A 20,751-nucleotide genomic window follows, 5' to 3' on the forward strand; every position below is an offset into this window, starting at 1 on the left:
AATCATTTTTGGAAAGGAATTCTTTAGCGTATTTTAAAAGGAATATTTCCTTGGTTAAGAAAGAAGCAATGCATCGCAATGCTTGGTAAAACCATTTTAAAAGATCTTTCAGGGTTAATACTGCTTGTTTAACAATTATCTAATTAATTTAAGCTAATTGTTTTATTGCAATGTTTGGTTTAAACAATATAAAAGCATGGACTGGTTGTTGAATCAGTACACTTGAAAAAGCCCGTTACGAACGGGCGAAAGCGCTTGTGTTATTTCTCTTGTTTGCTGTCGTGGATTAAAAGAAGATTTATCTTACTTGAATTGTGCCTACTATTTCAGCTTCATTTTTTGGACTGTTTGGAATTTGCCTAACTACATTTGTGGTCTCATTCAAAGGACAAATTGTCAGTGGAAGAAGGGGTTTTGGTTTCACGCATTTGCTTACAAAGTTTGCTTTTTTGCTGTTCACTCAAGGACTCATGTCAACACCAGGGACTGGGTTAGGTCAGAAAATGAAAAAAAAAATCATTGTATGGATGCTGGCAAGAGCACAAACCACTCTCATGGATGATAAAAAGGAGGACAAAGCACCTTGTGGCTACCTGAAAACAGGCTCCTCACAGAGAGAATAATGCCTATCTGACTGAAAGGAGGCTTAATAGTAAGCAAGCAAAGATGATAAAAAGAAAATGAAAAACTATTGAAATAAAAGTCAGTGCTTAAACTGCAAGACAATCTGTACAGCACTTACAGTACATAATATATATATATATATATATATATATATATATATATATATATATCTACACAAAATGAAATTGTGTGTGGTGGGGTAATAGGAAGAAAAATTAGGGTGCAGTGAAAGGAAGGTGGGTGCCTTTGCTAAGTATACAAAAGAGAATAAAAAGGAGATTAATGGCAACAGTAAAGCAAAAATACTGCAAATGATAAGAGAATAATTCAGCATTGACACAGTGTGTGTGTGGTTATTTTTACTGGACCCTGCACATTACAGCTATAATTACTGTAAACAATACCTCATTAACTACAGTAACAATTAGAATGCAATGGTAATCATTTTAAATAAATGAATAAACTCATACCTGTACATATCAAATTGTGATAATTACCTGAAATATGAAATCTAACCACTGCCAAACGTGGTCCAATGCAATTAAAGTATATTTCGCAGGAGTCTTTGCCCACCCGTACAACACACACACACACACACTCCTGCTTCTTATATAAACAGACCCTAGAAAACACTACACCTCACAGTGAAGGGAAGTCGAGCTAAAATTGCACTACTCGGTTACAGCAATGATGTTTAATTGCACAAAAACACAGACTGGTTGTAAAAGAAGTGACGACCATTAGAAGGATAGCAGGGGAATTTCTATGCATTCTGAAGGCAGCTCTCAGTAAGTTAGGGACACACCTCTCAAATGTCATACATGGTGGCTCTAAAGTAAATGCCGGACTAGGAGGAACAGGTAGTTTCACATACAGCCCAATGGCACTGTAAAGTAATTAAATGTCATTAATGATATACTGCAAAACAAACAGTACAGATACTGCTTCACTGTACATTCAATGTTAATCACTCACTTTATACTACGCTAAAGAAATAATGAAAGGGTTGGAAAGACAGCAACAAAACAATACAGTAAAGAAGTCTCACGCATACGAGAACCCCAGAAATCTTAACAACTGTATGTCATATTCACCGCAAACTAATGAAAACCGCTACAGCGTTTCTAAAATTATGAAGTTTTTGGAAAACAGCTACTATTCTATACAAACCTTTTCGCCATAAATCTAAAAAAAATGTATATATTACAATTAATACAAATCGCAACTCCACTGGACGATATATGCAAGGACAGCATTCACCAGCAAGACTTACCTTTTCTGCCTCAATGTACTACAGGTCACAGTCCTAATCCATGAAATGAAAATTCACTTTTTCTAACACACGTTATACCATAACTTCTTACTTACAGCATTTGACTGGATGGCGTTGCTGTGCACCGCTCTACAGATTCCGTTGACTATTTTAAAACACCGACAAAATCAATAGTTCCTAGTCCTGTAACCTCGTTTCTGTAATTGTCATTGTATTACATTAGTAAACTGAAAGGGACAGGAAGTTACGCGTTGTTGCTGTGGTGAAAGTACCTGCCATAATTCCTACGACAGTCCTCTAAAACAGATGAAATAGTACTTAGTTATTATCGTTGTGCTTTTGTAAACCGTTACTACATTTTAGCGATGTATCCAATCCATTATTTTAAGAACATGTGGTATATAACTTGTAGTTGAATAACGTCTTGAACCAAACAAGAAATCTTTAAAAAAAAAAAAAAAAAAAAAACTTGGCACACAGAAATAGAAAGTTGCTTTTATATCTGCATTTATGTGTATTACATTTTGTTGCATCTTGACAGCGAACACCAGATAGGGAAGAAGGTGTTTACATGGCTGCTCACTTTGGATATTTTGCATTAAGGCATTGGCTTCTTTTTAATATTATGTATGCATGCATAAATAGATATATGTATACCTGCATGTAAGTATAGATGGCCGTATACAATAGGTGGAGAGTGTTCATCTTCTGTTCAGTTCAACGCCCCTCTCAACTGTCCCTGATTTTCAGGAGAGACCCTGATTTTGACCCGTTTTAGCTTCCTAAAACTAGGGACTTTTGGAGAAAAGGTGGCGAATTATCCTTAATAAATAATGACAATAATTAAATTTATAAACTGTTTACTTAATGTATATCAGTAATTCATATTCTGTCAATGTCTCGTGTTCATAGTACTAATATTTTAGAGGTATCCCCGATTATTTCTGGATTTGTCCCGGATTCACTTGAGAGCTATATTTATATATGCATACATAGTTACACACATTATTGAATTAAACAGCAGCTAAAAAGTAAATGCCTAAATGTAAAATACCCAACGGTGTATTCTAATAGTTGCGACAACGTGTAAAACATAGAAATTATAACTCCTGTATGTGTGGGTGTAATAAACTGAGTATTTCTTTTTTTTCTAATTTAATGTTTATTGAATTTATGCATATTTTGACAAAACGGAAGAAAAGAAACAAGTTACAAGTAACAAAGTACCTAAAAGAAAGGTATTAGTTAGAACAATTAATTTCAGTTATATGCACTCATAATATTAATATAACATTTACTATATGATAAGCAATATCACATACAATAGTGTTTTGAAAATGCCGAGTCTGTTGCATTTGAATATGGAACTATAACGGTTCCAATGTAATGATGTATTGGTCTTCTCCAAGACTTTGTCTAAATCTTCACATTTGTTTGTTTTTAGCACTCAAGATATTTAGAACAGGGAGAACCTTTGTTAAGTAAAAAATAACTTTAAAATAAAAAAAATCTATTTACAAATTAGACACCACCTTTTATTACTATTCTAATTTGTCTTACTCTTTTTCCTCTTACTACTATCTTGCCCTTGCCCTTCTCCCATTACTTTCCATATATTTGTTTCCTTCCCTTTTTAAAACGGTATTCCTCTGTAGGTTCAGGTATTGGGAGTGAGAATAATTTTCAGTTTAGTCTTTCAGGATCTTGGCTAAGAGGTAATTCCAATATGCTTGGAAGTATGATCTTTTGTTGGGGTTTTTAGTTACCAATTTATGGGAAGAAATAAGTTTTATTGCCATAACTTTAAAATTATCCCAGGCAATTTTGAATTTATCCAGCCATTTTTTTGCAACAAAATGCTTGATTAGCGCACATATTGCAATTACGATATGTTTATGGATACCAGTAAGGAGTTTGGGCATTGTATTCAGAATTGCTGTGTCCCATGAAAAGGTGGTTTTCTCGTAACCCATCTTTTGAAGTTTTATCATGAGGGAACACCATAATTTATAGACTATCTTGAAACTCCAAAAGATATGCAATATATCTGCGTTTTCCTGGGGGCAAAAAGGACATGTTAGTGTTTTTTTGTATCAAATTTTTTTTTTAAACAACAGGAGTGTAGTATGCATTGTTTTTGATCATGAGCTGTGTATAAATTAAGTTTTTAAAAGGAGTTAATTTTAATGTATTTTTTTGACTGCTTGGTGTTTTTGGTCTATAGAAATATTATTTCTCTCATCCCAGTATTTGGAATAGAGAAAAGAAGATTGTAATTTAATTGTTGATATTAATTTATATGCACTGGAAACCATTTTTGATTTGTAGGATAGTGTTTTAAGAATTTGTTGGGTTATTCAACTGTTATGCTCTTCTATTTTTATTCTTGAAAACTTAATTTTGACTAGTAATTTGATTTGTTTAATCATAGGGTCATATTTACATGTTAGTCCTAGGTGGGATCTTAAGTCTGATATGTTTAAGTTATTTAGATTGTGAATTTGCAAAACCGTTATATCTTTAATTTGGGGATATTTTGTGAGGTCAATCATTCTGTTGTTTAATTTCAAGTTTGGGTTTAGATATATTGGTTGCAGTTAATCAAGTGTGTTTTCTAGATGAAGTGATGATATTAAATTTTGAAAAGTTATCATCTTATTCTTGATCATGGGATGAATTTTGGAAGGACAGTTATTTTTAAGTTGAATGTATGGGAGGGCTTTGGGGTTTATGTTTAATTATTTTGTTTATACCAGATTTGACACCAGAGTGGTGACCATATTTGGCTGTTTGGGGTCATGATTTCAGATTTGGATAATTCTGAGGACCAATGATATCATAATATAGTTTAAAGTCAGGTAAACCTAGACCTGCTTTTTCCTTAGATAGTATTAATTTGTTGTAGCTAATTCTTGTATTTTTAGAGTTTGTTGTTGTGTCTTTCGGCTTTTACCGGTTAGGGGTCGCCACAGCGGAACTCCGGTCCGCTAATGATTGGCAGTATATTTTTACATTCCGAGTTGCCCACCCTGACGCACAACTTTCAAAGAAGGTACGCCCATTCACGCATGTCTCCAGACAGAAGACGCTCTAACTGAGAATCGAACGGGGCAACGTCTAACTGTCAGGCGACAGCGCTACCGCAGCACCACCACCACAGGGTACCATATGAAATTTGAAAGGGCTGTCTTAATTTTACAAACAGATGTTGGGGGAATCTTTAGATTTATAGCATTTAACTGGTTTATGATTCTTAGTAAAATATTCATTTTAATGATGTCTGCTTTCGATAGAGGAGATATATTTATTTTTCCCATCTAGTTATGTCCTGATGATTTTTCCCATGTTCCTTGTAAGTTGGTTTTCAACAGATCATTATGTGTGTGTACAAAGTTGATGCCCAAATATTTTACTGAATATTTTACTGCAATTGAAGTTATAGGGAAGTATGATTCATTGTGCTTATAAGGGTTTATAGGAAATACAGAAGATTTCATGGGGTTGATTTTTTAGTTGGCTATTTTTGAAAAATTTTCTGTTGTTTTTAAAATTTTATGTAAGTCAGTGTTGGGGAATTCAAAGTAGATATTGAAATCATCAGCAAATCTGGTAAACTTTAGCTCAATGTTATTACATTTTAGAATGCGGTGCTATGTCTTTTGAGCAATGTAGAGTAGGAGTGGATCTAGGTATAGATTGAAGAGGTAAGGAGATAGGGGGCAGCCTTGTTTGATTCCATTTGTTATTTTAATAGGCGGAGATTGGAATGTGTTAATATACAGTGTGGTTGAGGTATTTTGATAGTTTTTTATTATATCTTTAAAATATTTGGAAATATTAAAGCAAGTCATAATTTTAAATAGAAAATGTAAGTCTCTTCTATCAAAATCTTTACTTGTATCAACCTTTAAGAGCATATCTGGGAGATTTGTCTTTTGCAAAGAGCATGATTATTGTATCGAGAGTTAAGGTATTGTCCCAGACCTGTCTACTTTTCATGAAGTCTATTTGCTCAGGTGAGATTATGAAAGGTATTACTTTTTGTAATCTATGTGATAGTACTGAAGTTAATATTTTAATATCTAGGTTTATAAGAGCAATATGTCTGTAGTTATATGGATTTGTTGTGTCTGAGTTAGGTTTGGAAATCAAAATGTTTTTTGAATTGTTGATGTACAGGTCTGAGATTCCATGCTTTATGATATAATTGTATACACTGAGCAAAATACCAGAAAGCTGAAAGTTGAATATTTTGTAAAATTCGGCTGTGTAGCCATCCGAGCCAGGAGCTTTGATACTTTTCAGTTTACTTATGGCAAGTTGGATTTCTTCTGATCTGAGAGGGTTTGCTAGGTAATTGTTCTCCTCTTCGTTTAGTAGTGGGAATTTTAGGTCTTTTGTGATTTTATCATATAAGTCTGAATGGACTTGTTTCTGGGAATTGTATATGTTACAGTATATTTCGACAAATGAGTTTAGTATATCTGAATCTTTACTTATTAACTTACCATTATGGTTTAGTTCAGTTATTTTAGGGAGCTCTTTTTTAATATTTATTAGTCTGGCTAATGTTTTAGAAGGTACCTGCGCCCATTCAGCATAAATAACCTAGGTTCAGTGAAGGACTGAGTTTGTAAATGTAATGCATAAAGTTTTATTTTGTAGGTTAATCATATTCTCTTCCAGCTCAGGGGAGTATTTATTTAGGAGTTTTGCTTCTACATCTTTTAGCTATTTCTCCAATTGTGATTTTTTTCTATCGTTCTTTGTCTTTTAAGGATTGATGCTTTTTGTATAAGTAACCCATAAATTACCACCTTTGTGGCAGCCCATTGTATGTCAAAGGATCATTTATAGTTAACTCCTGTTCTAGTCTAACTAGAGTAAATTTTATTTATTGTACTACTTCTTCATTGTTAGTTAAATTTGCATTGAAAGTCCAATTATAGCAGTTGTACCTTTTGTATTTTGTGGTGGTGGTATTGATGCTAATTAAGATTTTTAAGTGATGAGATATTGATCCGATGTATACTTTATATTCTATGCTGGCTCTTGTTAAGGTTTCAGATATCAAAAAGAAATCAGTTTTTGACCACGTTTTGTGGGTTGGGGAGTAATATGTGTATTTATTGAATTGTCTTGTTGTTATAATGAGTAGGGGTCTATTAATTCAAAACTATTTATTAATTATTTTATTGCTAGGAAGGTTTAGGGTGATTTATTCCTATTTTTATTGGATCCATCTTTGTAGGGGTTAATGAGGATATTCCAGACTCCTCCTATAATATAATAGCAATTTGGGAATTTTATTAATACGTTATAGATATTGAATATAAAATTGTGTTGGTTAGAGCATGGTCCATAAACATTTATAAAGATTATGGGTCTGTTGATGTGGGGATAGGTACTAGTGAAGTAGCACCATCTACCATTTGTATCTGAGTTGTAGTTTAAGATTTCTCCCAAGTAAGATTTTTTTAATTATAACTGCAGTTCCTTTAGACGCTGTACTATTTCCTGCTGTTATGATTTGTTTAATCCAATTTTTCTTTCTATCTTTGTCCCATTGGTCATTTGTCATATGTGTTTCTTAGAGATATGTGTTTCTTGGAGATAAATACTATCTGGTTTATTTTGGTAAACAAGATGTATAAGTAAGTTCTACTTTTTATCTTGAAGACCATTAACATTCCATGAATCAATTTTAATCACTACATCTGTTTTTTTTAAAGAATTTACTTTTTATGTTTTGTGGTGTAAAAAGGTTGTGAGTATTATTAGAATGGGAGCCTAGTAGGGTGAGGATGAAGTTTCAAGTGGCATCTATTATTCTCATGCTAACCTTTGTGCCTAACTACCTATCCCCCTAAGATGAGATAGGAGAGTGTTTAGTATTAACATAGTATTTATATATTAAATTCCTTATCAGGGTTGTAGCGTGTTGCAGAGGGATATACAATAATACTTTTTTGTCGACCCAAGTATCTACAGTCATTGCATACTTCACACTGTTAGCTTTTCCTAAAGTATGAGGTTATATAACAGCAGTTGGATCTATTCACCAGAGCATCCTTTATATATTAGCCATTTCAGTTCTGGCTGTTTCAGAGCAAGTTAAGAAAACAGAACAAAGAGAAAACATGAGAAGAAATGATCTTGGATATGTTGCTTAGACGTGTTAACCTATAATTTGCAATGTTTGTATCTATTTGGTAGTAGTGTTTTTCCATTAAACCAGCCAGTCACATTGTGTAGAGCTATAAAAAGGTTAACATCTGTAATGAGATTGTTATTCCTTGATATCTGAAAAATGGTGTTTGTGATAGACCCTCTATGAACTGTTTACCTCTATCATCATATGAGTTTTGTACTGATTTCTTTGGTTAACCAAGATTAAATCAAACAGCATATAATCACTTGAGCTGTAACATTACTTTTTAAAATCCAAAAGTGAACTTTCCTGTTCATAGGTTCATAGGTAGGTACAAGGCTATCAGCCCAAGGGCCTACGTAAGCCTAGCCAACAAGGTTCCCTGGCTTACACCACCCCAGAAAGTTATTTTCCTTTGCCACTGTCGAACAGAGACACAGAAGTGATCCCCGAGGTGTATTTCCTATTTCCCATCCACTCATCAAGATTTTTCTTGGAGTGCTAATGAAGAACTTTGCTTGACATAGATGTGTAGCCTATTCCAGAGTATGGGAAGTCTCTGGGACAGGAATCTATCCCTCCAGCATGTCCTGTTTATTGTGGTGTCAAGGTTTGGGTCCCTAGACCATGTAGCTCGGAGGGATTGGGATTTCTTTAAGTGTGGCATGTCCAACAGCTCTGGGTTTGACATAGCTTTATATGTTAGGCAGAGATCACCTCGGAGTAGGTGATATGCTACAGAGTAAAGCTGGAGTTTTTGAGATACAAACTATTGTTTCATTATGCTATTAAGTTCTTGGAAAAAAATGATAGTGCAACTGGAGTACCATATAGTTCTAGTACAAAGTAAGTGGGTATCACATTTAAGTCGTCACTACAGTCACCCAATAATATTGTTTATGTAATACATTTAATTCTTCCTGGTATCTTGCCACAGAAGCTCACTCCTCTTCTAAAATTACTTCATGACTAAAATTAGATCAGAGGTTGGTCACATACGATCTGTTGTGTCTTTTGTTTTTTTTTTGTACAGTATGAATCCCCAATAATGTGTATCATGGGGAAAAAAAGATTCAGACGTTGTACCTAGTGGAACTTCCTTTTGTATTTGGAGATATTCATTTAATCATTTTTTTGATGTGACATTAAGGGGGGGGTTGTGAATTCTCCCCATTTGTCATTTAGATTTGGGTAGATTGTTTTGGTGGTTTGGTTCATTTCTCTAATAAAGTAGTGTGTTCATCATTTGTGTTCATTGGAGTACAGGGGCAAAGTGTCAGCATATATTAAGGGTTAGTTAACCCTCTAGCCCTCTTACTAGATTGTCCTCATTTCACTACACAACAAAAGTGAAGTTTTTAATAACATCGGAGCCTGGAATATTTAAAAAAAAAAGCATCGAACCTGACCCGTACAATACTTCCCACAAGAAAACTTTTATTGAGTCAGGTCCTCAGTGTACATATAATAACTCATGCATTGTAAGCTTTGATTAACCAGGCTTGTCCTATATAATGTTTGTGTTGGAGTGTTAAACCTCTTGAGTTTTCCCTTCATTGTTGAATATATTACAAACTAGCTATAAAGTTATCTCAATTCAGGCTCACTGCAGTTTCAGAGGTGCATATCCAGCAAAGAAAAAAAAAAATCAGTGATCTTAATATTGTTATATACACAGAGTATGATTTGATAGTGCCAGTTGAAAGACAATGTCACTGTTTGTATGTTAGTCTGTGTCGTGCCGACCTGATACTTCACAACAGAAGTTTGCATAGCAGTAAGTTGGACCATCAATAATATTCAGTAAAGTTACAGTTTAGGTTATATTATGTAATTCTCTTTGATTTTATTCTTGAGAAGGTAAGAGTACAAACGATTAATTTATGTTCCGAGAGTCAGCTTCTTGTTCTATTCATTCTGGTCTTCAGTTCAGCCTTGGTGGTTTTGCTGACGTATGTATTTGTTCTTTTCATGTTGTTGAACAGCAAGTGGGTTTCTATTGATGGGATCTTTATCTTCCAAGCAGCACAGTGTTATCCACTTCTCACCCTTTCATCCCGTTGTTTTCCCCTTCCGTGTTTTCCATTGCCCTTTTGAGTTAAACAGGAAGAGATGTGTAGTGTTGTTGATTGCGGAAGCTTTTTTAAGAGCTTCCTGTAACAATGGAATTACACGACGGCAAGTTTGATGTTATCTGATTCTAAAATATTCTTCTCTTAATTGACCAGGTGTTCAACAGCAATGTCAGTATTCACTTTTTTATATTGTATATGGAGTCAAAGCAGGAGGTTTCTCTAGCATAGGTAATTTTATTTGCTAGAGACTTCTTAAAAAGCTTTAATAAATGCGGATTTAGTTTCTTCTGTGTTGGGAGATCTGGTATGTGCAATCTTAGTACATATAAAGCAGGAGACTTCATTTGGAATCATATTTTCTTACTTATTAGATAAGCACATTATACAGACAAAGCCTGTCTTTGTTGTTTTATGGGGAGTGGAAGGTCTTGCATTATTGTGATTCTGTGACCTCTCCAGGTAATGTTTTTTTCTGTTTAGCAGCTGATAGGATGGTAGAGACGTGGAAGGCATTCAGTTTTTGTCATAAATTTGTTGTGGATTTTCAGGGTCTTGAGTTTTGCAAAGAGAGCGGTGTGCTCTTTCTGTGGTGATTTCCCTGGCATTGATTCTGTTTTCTAGTAGGATGTCGGGGATTTCTTTCAGTATGGAGAGCAATTGGGTGTGATTGAACTTCTCCAAAATAACCAGAATATTGTTTCTCCGACTTCGAGGTTCGAGGTTGATTAGTTTCTGTTGGATTTCTGTTATAGTATTATTATTAGTTTTCATGTTCCTTTGAATTTTTTCTATTTTTTTTCTCATTTGGCATTATTTTTGCTTCATTATTTTTTCTAGTCTTGTTATTATTTGATCTAAATTGTTTCCAAATGATGATAGTTTATCTGACAAGTTTTGAATTTCTGATTGGAGAGGTTGAATGGCTGTTTTTAAATCCTCCATAGAAAACGGAGCTTCTGTTTTTGATTGCAGGGTCATCATTTTAGTGATTTTCTGATGTTTGGAAGTTGTGTCCTTTTCAGGGAGAGGCTATCTGTGAAAGTTTAGTTTTGACTGTTTGTGGCTCCATTTATTCGGGTTGGTTAAACATTTTTTAAGATTGCTTTTATTTCTTCTTTCTTTAGGTCTCAATCACCAGCAAGGCCAGGAACTATGCAGTTGGTGCTATCCATACAGGTATCAACTTATCAGAGTCTGTTATTTATTACTGATTTCCGGAAATGTTTCCTTTTATGTAGTATATATTCACTATTGAGCGGATTGCTTTGTTTCCAGCCGAGTTTTACACGCAATATTGGTTCTTTTAAATAGATGATATTGCCAGAAGTTAGGGGTAGCCTTGAATGTTTTCAAAGTCTATTATTTGTTACCTATTACCAGAAATAATCCCTTCTATGCAGTAAGTATTTATTCTGAGCAAATTCCCTTGTTTCCTGCCGATATTTTCCGTACAATGTTGGCTTTGTTAAATAGATTATATTGCCAGGAGTTAGGAGCAGCCTTGAGTATGTGCTCAGTGAACAGCGACCATCTTGAAATCCCCTGAACTAAGTATTTCTTGCAAGATTTGATGACAAGACTTCAATTTTCATACTTAATACATATCATGCAAAGAGCAAAGTCATTAGAAAAAAACTCATGCTTGGCAAGGGTGAAGACCAGTGCAAAATAAGAAGACTTGCAATGCAAAAGATTGATACAATAACTGAAGATGGATGCTCCTCTGTCATCGATTAGTCATGTGACTGCAGACAGAATATAGTTTAGAAGGCTTTCGATAGGATTGCTATGAGTTTGCATTGACTCAGTGGAATGCAGTGATACTGCACATGTTACTATGTATTTTACACCTATGAAACAAAAACAAAATAGTTTTTTAATTCAACTGTAGCATTTTAATTGCATGGGTGCTACTGTCATTGTTCCATCTTCTGATACTTAGACTTTTACAATGCCACCCACACAAACCCCTCTTCTAGAGAACCATCTTCCAGTTAACTTTCTAGACAGTGTCAAAGTGTGATATGTATACCTTGAAGCTTGATGTGAATCGTGATGTGCAGTGGCCCACCAAAAGAGGTGTGGAGATGTGCAAGTCATCTGAATATAGTTCTAGTACAAAGCACATGCCTAGGATAATATTCCTGCATAAATTCTGTTAATGAAATTGTAACATGCAGTATAAAAAAGATTAGTTCAGTGTAGTAAAAGCAGGACTAATTTGTTAAAATGAAGTGAAAACTAAATGCGGTTATATTTTATTATTTTATACCATCACCCTTGGATGAGATGTGTTTGCAGGGAAGCGTGTTTCTCTTTTATTAGTTCAACTTAATGACTTAACATCTGTGTTTTTTCTTTCTTTCTTTCTTTCTTTATTTTTTATTTATATTAAATTTTGGTCTTGAAAGATTCAAGTTCTTGGTTTCTTGCAGCACTGGCTTGTCAGGTGTCGTACAACATGTAATTACTGGAAAACATTGTTAGCACAAGTACTGTTACAGTTAAACAGCAATCTCTACCTGTATTCCCCTGTTCTGCCTTGTTAATACCTTTTTGTAACCTTTACTAAGTCACAGAGGTCCTTGAGTCGAGTTCTTCTGTAGATCCAGTAGCTTGTCTGTCATAGAAAAGAGAGGTATTAAGTAAGTGACTTAGCAGGGAATCCTGCTTTCTAAAGCAGGAGGTTGCCTCTGCTTTCTTAGCAGCAGTTTCCTAATTGTAACTAAGAACACTGCCTACGACACATAACACAGTAGTAAATAAAATCCTGCTTTTTAAAGCAGGAGGTTGCCTCTGCTTTCTTAGCAGCAGTTTCCTAATTGTAACTAAGAACACTGCCTATGACACATAACACAGTAGTAAATAGGGGTGTCAAAAGAACTACAATGTTCTTCCCCAAACTTGTGTGTGGAAAATACCTGGACAAGGTGTTCAGGACAGAAGTCATGCATTTGCCATGCTGTGTTTAGACTCTAGAGGAGTCTGCCAAGCTTCAATGAGAGGAAGGTCACTGCCAGAATTAATGTTACCGAAGAGGCTATCAAGAAAGTTTGTTCTCCTTTTAGAGGAGCAACATAATAATTAAGTTACTTTCTGGTACCCCAGAAAGAAAATGACTGGAGATCTTATCTGTTCAAGATATACCTCAGTTGCACAAGTATGTCAAAATGAAGAGGTTCTGGATGGTAAATCATGAGTGCTTCTTCTGTGGGTTATTGAAAAGATTGTGGCTGGCAACTCAATGACTGAAAATACTTTAAGTCCATCAGGAAGTTTCTGAGGTTTCAATTAGCGAACCGACACATGGGGAACTAACACTTTTAGCTGGGGTTCTCCACTGTGGTCTAGTTACAGCTCCAAAGATGTTTACCAAGCATCTGGCACTAGTGGTGGCAGCCCTAAGATTGACAGACAGTCACATTTTACCCACTTGCTAAGTTGTTTGGCAACTGTAATCCCAGAATCAACCTGTAGAATACATGAAGGTGTTTTTTTTTCTTTTTGCACTTTTTACTTCTCACAACCAATGAGAAAAAATGGACCTTCACTGCAGTCCCAGCAAAAGTGCTTCTGAGACTGTGGGTGGGCTCCTAGAAAGAAGTAATGTTAAGTTGTCAATCTCGCCTTCATTCTTGCTTGATGGGTTCGGAGCCGATCCCTCGGCTCCGACTCGGCACTTGCTTTAGCTCGAGAACTCCTTTTACCAGCTCGAGGCAGCCCCATATCCCATGATGCAAGGCAGGAAGTACCCAGATCTCGTTTGCCGCTTCGCTTGGGAGGTCTTCTCTTTACCAGCTCCTGGTAAGTAATTCACATTTGTGACTTTTAAGCCCCTTTTTAGTTAAAAACTAATTTGTTTTGATAGTTTAACTTTAAAATTAACTTTTTCTGACAGAATTCCCTGTCTCTTTTAATTTTTTTTAGTCAGTTAGTTTCCCTATCCCATCCCCCCCCTGTTAGGGTGTGTGTGTTGGTGTTTTTTACTAAATACCTTTTGGTATTAGTTTAATTTACTTGGACTGGTGTGTGTGTGTTGTGTTAGGGCACCATGTCTAAAGAGAGGGTTTCAGGTTTTAAGAAGTGTGACTCGTGCTGTCAGAAGATGTCTCTGACAGACGGTCACACTTCTTGCCTGTACTGTTTGGGCCCTCTTCACCTGCAGGACTCCTGTGCTATTTGTCACTCCTTCAGCCAGAGAGTCCTGCAGGAGAGACGGAATAAGTTGATTCTCAGGGGTCTTCTTAAGCCGGAGGGCTCTCCGGCTAAGTCGGCCCCTCAAAAATCAACTAAATCTGCCAAGACCCAGGCTTCTGTTTCTAAGCCTGTGGCCTCGGCTCCGACTTCGTATAGAGTCGAGATCGGCTCCGGCTGGAGCCGATTCTGGATCCACTAAGCTTTCGGCCCGATGGCTATCGGTGCGAATCTCTGACCACTGTGCTGTCGGTTCCAACCGGCTCCGACACCACGCACGGGCATCGGTGTCGGCTCCGATCGGCTCCGACACCCATGTGGCACAGGCATCGGTGTCGGCTCCGATCGGCTCCGGCACCGTTACTTTGGTGGCTGTATCGGGTTCGGCTGGAGCCGATACATCGAACGTTCTGCCGGCTCCGAAATCGGTGCCGACAGGATCAGTAATATCGGCTCCGATGGCCCATTCCAGGAAGAGGTCGAGGTCTCCTTCCTTGGAGCCGATACTTTCGGCTCCGGCCTCGCCTCTTCTATCGGAGCGGAGCCATCGGAGCCGATCTTCAAGGTCATCCAGGTTGTCAGATCATGACCTCGAGAGAGTGGTCAGTAGATTGCTCAAGTCACAGGTACTGGCCCAAATGCTACACAGTCCGTCTCAGCAGGCGACTGTTGGTCCACACCCCGTTACAGTTCCTCCTTCAACTCTACCCCAGAGCTTGGAGTTGGAGTCTTCGGGCTTGGTTACTGCTACGGCTGGAGGACGGATACTCCCTTCTGTTCCTTCAGCCCCTACTCTTATCTCCTCTTCCTTAGAGGGATTCGGTGGTCGGGCTTCCATGGTCTCCTCCGAGGGGGTGAGTGGCATCGGACCCTTGTCCGAGCCCGCTCTTCCCCTTGGAGCCTCGGCCTTGGTGAGCTCGGCTCCGACATCTGCCTCGGAGACTTCCCTTTCGATGGCCCCTGGAGTTCCTAGCTCTTCGGAGCGGGGCCTCTCGGACCTGCCTGGGAGGGAGCATTCGAGGTGATGAAGAGTGTACTGGCCACTAGTATCAGTCAGCAGTCTCTTCCCGTAGCTCCTCCCTCTATTGTACCTGTTGACATCTCTGCCACTTCTCTTGCTACAGGACCCAGAGATCCTCCGCCTCAGGTTTCCCCATTGGGAATTTCCCCTCTTCGAGGATTCTCCTGATGTTTCGGGAGATCCTCCTAGGAAGAGGACTTGTAAGAGGAAGCATGTAGACTCCCCCCGAGTCTGTCACTTCGGATACTGACTTTGATGAGTCAGAGGGATCCCCTAGATCCCCCTCTGAGGATGTCTCCTTCTCAGACATCCTAGAACTTCTGAAACAGAGGGGAAACTGGCCCACCAACAATCCCTCTGAGGATGAGTCAGTATACCTAGAGGCGTTTGGATCTCGGCCCTCCACCTCCTGGGTGTCTCCGCCTTTCGACCCCCTTATGCAGGTTATTGCTCGAAAGGCGTGGACAGCTCCTGACTCTGTAGAGCCAGTCCCTAGGAGGCCTTCTAAATTTATAACTGCCCCTAGTGATAAACAATTCCTTACCAAGGGTGTCCCCGCTGATGCCATGGTGGTGGCTGCGGCCACCAAAAAGGAACTTGCAGATCCTTCTGTGCCCGTCCATCCTCCTAATAAGGACTCTAGGACCATGGATAGGTACGGCAAGCGGATGTTTTCCTCAGCGACCTTTGCTATGCGTTCGCTGAATTATCTTTGTCACTTCACCAGACTCCAGAGAGATATCCTGAAGGAGCTGGGAGAAGTAGTTCAGGATCCTACAGCTGCAGGGGCCCAAGAAAAGATTGCTTCGCAGCTAAGAACCCTCAATTCCATTGCTAACTCCTCCATGCGGCTAATATCTTATGCTGCTGATGGAGCGAGTAGAGCCGCAGGCACAGGTGTGGCTCTTAGACGCCAAGCCTGGATGCGGCTATGTGATTTTGCGGATCCTTTAAGGCGTCCTTCACAAATTCTCCCTTTGATGGGTCAGCTTTGTTTGGCCCTCAGGTGAAGGAAACCTTGACCAGGTGTGAGCAGGACGGCAAGACTCTTTCTGCTGTTGGAGTCCGTTTTTCCACCCCTTCTAGGCCTTATCCCAAAGGACAGAAGGGTGGGAAGATGTGGTTCCGTAAATCCCAAGGAGTCACGCCGGATTCACGTGGTCAGTTTACCCCTAGAGGCAGAGGGGGTAACAACAACAGATGCCGCTCTACAGGCAGAGGGGGTCCGAAGAACCAGGGCAACAGGGAGTCTCTTCCTGAGAAGCCCTTTCAGCATCCCTGAGGTGTTGCCCGGCTGTCCCTCCTTGGAGGCAGTCGGGAAGATTATCACTGTACCCAGAAGCCTGGCATTCCCTCACTCAAGACAGATGGGTACAGTCGATCATATCCAAGGGTTACATAATTCCTTTCGAGGAAAGTCCCTTCCCCTCAAGTTCCCTTCCAGATGTACCACCCGGTCTAAGGGACATTGCAGAGTCAGAAATCGCAAAACTACTGCAAAAAAGAGCCATTCAGCCAGTTACAATAGACCATTCAGAGCCGGAATCTACTCAAGGTTCTTTTTGGTCCCCAAAAGACGGGAGACTGGAGACCAATATTGGATCTCAGCAGACTCAACAAGTCTGTCAGGAAGACAAGATTCCAAATGGTCACTCTTCAGTCAATTCTGCCCTTCTTACAGAAGGACAACTGGATGTGCTCAATAGATCTTCAGGATGCGTACTATCACATCAAAATTCACAGACGCCCAGGAGATTTCTCCGCTTTCGGCTGGGGTCCAGTCATTTCCAGTTCAGAGCCCTGCCCTTTGGTCTCACTACAGCCCCCAGAGTGTTCACCAAATGCATGGCAGTGGTAACGGCTCACCTGAGACGTCAAGGATTCCAGGTGTTTCCGTATCTCGACGACTGGCTCCTGTCAGCCTCCACCAGGCATCAGCTTATACAAGCCAGGGATTACACAATAGACCTTTGTTCTCATTTAGGCATCTCAATCAACTTCAAAAAGTCATCCTTATCGCCCTGCCAATCTATTACCTTCATAGGCAAACTTAGACACTGTTCGGATGTCAGCTACCCTTACAGAACAAAGAGTTTCAGACATTCAGACTCATGTCAGGATCATTCTGGCCAGCAAGAAAGTACAGGCCAGAATGGTTCTAAAGGTATTAGGTCTCATGGCTGCGGCCATTACTCTTCTTCCCCTGGCTCGATTCTACATGCGCCTCCTTCAGTGGATGCTGTTCACACAGTGGTCATACCAGCAACTCCCAATGCGTCACCAGATTCTGGTGACACAGACATGCAAACAACATCTTGCTTGGTGGATCACATCGTCTCAGGTTCACCAAGGCAGGTGCTTTGTACCCCATTCCCCGATAGCCACTGTCACCACGGATGCCTCCCTGATCGGGTGGGGGGGGTCATTATCAGGGCAGGATGGTTCATGGGACGTGGCAACCGTTCGAGTACCATCTGCACATAAATGTCCTGGAGATGAGAGCAGTGCTTTTAACGTTGCAAGCCCTCAACGACTTTCTTCCCGTAGGGACAATTGCAGTCCACACAGACAACATGTCTGTAGTTTGGTATATCAACAAACAGGGCGGAACCAAGTCCTACCCCTTGTGTCGAGAAGCGCTCAGACTTTGGCAATGAGCGATCTCCTCTCATCGGTTTCTGGTAGCAACGCATATCCCTGGGAAAACCAACATTATAGCGGACAGATTGAGCAGAGCTATCCTCATGCCTCACGAGTGGTCTCTCAAGCAATCTATAGCGGAAGAGATTTTTCTGGAATGGGGTCGTCCATGTTGCGATCTTTTTGCTACTCCCCAAAACAGCAAATGTCCAGACTTCTTCAGCCTCTTCCCTCTATCAGGCCATCCCCCCAGAGACGCTCTGACCCAGGATTGGCCCCAGGGACTTCTTTATGCCTTCCCTCCATTTCCTCTGATCCCTCAGGTGATCCAGAAAGCTACCGTTTGAGAGCCAAATTGATTCTCATTGCCCCTTACTGGCCTCGACAAGTTTGGTTCCCGTTCCTCCATCGTCAACTGTTGGTGCAGCCGTGGCATCTGGACCCAGTGCCAGATCTACTGATTCACCAATCCGGTCAGCTGCACAGGTCAATTCCTTCTCTCAACCTCACAGCATGGTTGCTCCACTTCCTTCCTTAGCCAGGCTTCCTTTGATCTCTAACCCAGTTAGAGATATCATAGTAGCTTCACTAAAATCCTCTACCAGGAGGATTTACACAAGCAAATGGAAACGTTTCTCTTGTTGGGCTAAGGCCCAAAATATTGATCCTTTCACTGCCCCTGTTCAGGCAGTTCTGGACTTCTTAGCAGAGATTTTTAATGCAGGCTCCTCTTCTTCAACAGTCAGAGTTCAGTTGGCTGCTATTTCTAATTTTCATGTCGGGATAGCAGATCATAATATTATGTCCCATAGACTCTGCAGGGCCTTCTTGAAAGGAATTTTCCTACTAAAACCTCCAATCAGGAATCCTCCTCCTCAGTGGGATCTAAATTTGGTGCTGACATCATTGATTCTTCCCCCCTTCGAGCCAGCTGTTTCTTGTTCCTTGAAATATCTTTCTTGGAAAACTTTATTCCTAGTGGCTATTACATCTGCCAGGAGGGTGTCGAACTTCATGCTCTTTCAGTTCGAACCCCTATTTGATTTTTCACAAAGACAGAGTATCTTTGAGAACTAATCCATCCTTTTTACCTAAGGTCGCTTCAAAAAACAATCTGAATCAATCCATTGATCTCCCCGTATTCTTTCCTAACTATTCAGATAGAGCTGAACAAAAGCTACATTATCTTGACGTCCACCGTCAGCTCAGATATTATTTGGACAGAACAAAAAAATTTAGAAAATCTGATCAACTTTTGTTTCCTATGCGGATAATAAAAAAGGCCTTCCTGTTTCTAAAGTGACTTTGTCCAGATGGCTTTCTTCGGTCATCACTGAAATTTATACTATCAGGGGAAAACAGCTGTGCTCAAAACCTAAAGCACATTCAACTAGGAGTTTAGCTACTTCTACAGCTTTTCAAGCTAGACTGCCTTTGGATACTATTTGTGCAGCGCCACTTGGGCCACTCCTCACACTTTTGTTTCCCATTACAAATTGGACTTGGCCTCCAGGGACAGAGCCAGTTTTGGCTCTACAGTCCTCAAGAGTTTGTTCCATTGAGCCACCCAGGATAGAGGTGCTAGGACGCGGTCCCATCAAGCAAGAATGAAGGCGAGATTGACAACTTAACATTAAGAAGTTATGTACCTACCATAACGTTCCATGTTAGTTGTCTTCTCGCCTTCTTTCTTCGACCTCCCTCCTTCCCCCTGGCCTGGACAGACCTTGTATAAGAAACTATTATGCTAAGACCATTCAGACCTGGTCCTTTTTCCATCTGTAAGTTTCTTCTTCCTTTGGGAAGTTTTGTTTATGCTTGGTGTTATTGCCCTTTTGTCAACAAACGAGATCTGGGTACTTCCTGCCTTGCATCATGGGATATGGGGCTGCCTCGAGCTGGTAAAAGGAGTTCTCGAGCTAAAGCAAGTGCCGAGTCGGAGCCGAGGGATCGGCTCCGAACCCATCAAGCAAGAAAGAAGGCGAGAGAAGACAACTAACATGGAACGTTATGGTAGGTACATAACTTCTTATTTTTTTTTCCTGAAACGTAAAAAATTCTGATCATGTAGGCGTTGCTTTTACATACTTTTTTATGAAAAAAGAAACTTAGCCAGGAGTTTTTTAAGCTATACTGACTGCTTTTGTGATCTAGGACAGAATATCAGGTAAGATTACACTGGTATGTGAGGCTCCATTGAAAACAGGAAATAAGCTCTAAGGGCAACATTATTTTTGCAATTCTTGATTTTAATCAAGGTGATTCAGTCACTTATAATAGTTCCGAAGAATTTTGGTAGGCATTTCAGGAATCCCCCACTTGGGTCACTTGCTGTTGAGAAATGCATTTGACTTCCCTTGGGATGTCATTTTGAGTTTTTGACAGTGAAAGGAATGCTGCCTCCAGCAAAGATGGATCACCACATAAACCTAAAGGAGTTACTACCTAAATACAGGAATGAAAACATTAGCTGTATCTCTAGAACTGAGAACTTCTACTGTGCTCCAAATTTAGGGATTCTCTTAATAGTAGTAGATAGTTTCATGATAGCACAGTACATGAACAAGCAAGGAGGCACCCATTGTTTCTGATCAGCTACACAGAGTATTCATGCCTGCCTGTGAGTAGATGCTTGATCTGCACCTGAAATTAGCAGCAGTATGCATACTCAGAGATTAAATCATACTGCAAATACACTGACCATATGTCTATCAATGGATCATGAGTGAATGCTCTGTCCCGAGGATTTCACTATTTTGACATAGATCTTTGG

General features: G+C 39.4%; 1 protein-coding gene across 5 annotated transcripts in view; it reads right to left on the minus strand.

Annotated features, from left to right (window-relative positions):
* Positions 1–20,751, minus strand: part of ASMTL (acetylserotonin O-methyltransferase like) — a 1,454,724-nt gene that overhangs the window by 1,051,727 nt on the left and 382,246 nt on the right. The window contains exon 1 of one of the 5 annotated variants that reach the window (XM_044072472.1): positions 1,898–2,140. The exons of 3 other annotated variants lie outside the window; for them this stretch is intronic. The gene's annotated coding sequence lies outside the window, so the exon portion shown is untranslated. Of the gene's footprint in view, positions 1–1,897; positions 2,141–20,751 lie in introns of those variants that run through there. One more of the 5 variants, XM_044072475.1, reaches the window with a different exon arrangement.

The sequence above is a fragment of the Protopterus annectens genome, chromosome 5.part0 (assembly GCF_019279795.1).
Source record: "Protopterus annectens isolate FY-2018-M chromosome 5.part0, PAN1.0, whole genome shotgun sequence".
NCBI lineage: Eukaryota > Metazoa > Chordata > Ceratodontiformes > Protopteridae > Protopterus > Protopterus annectens.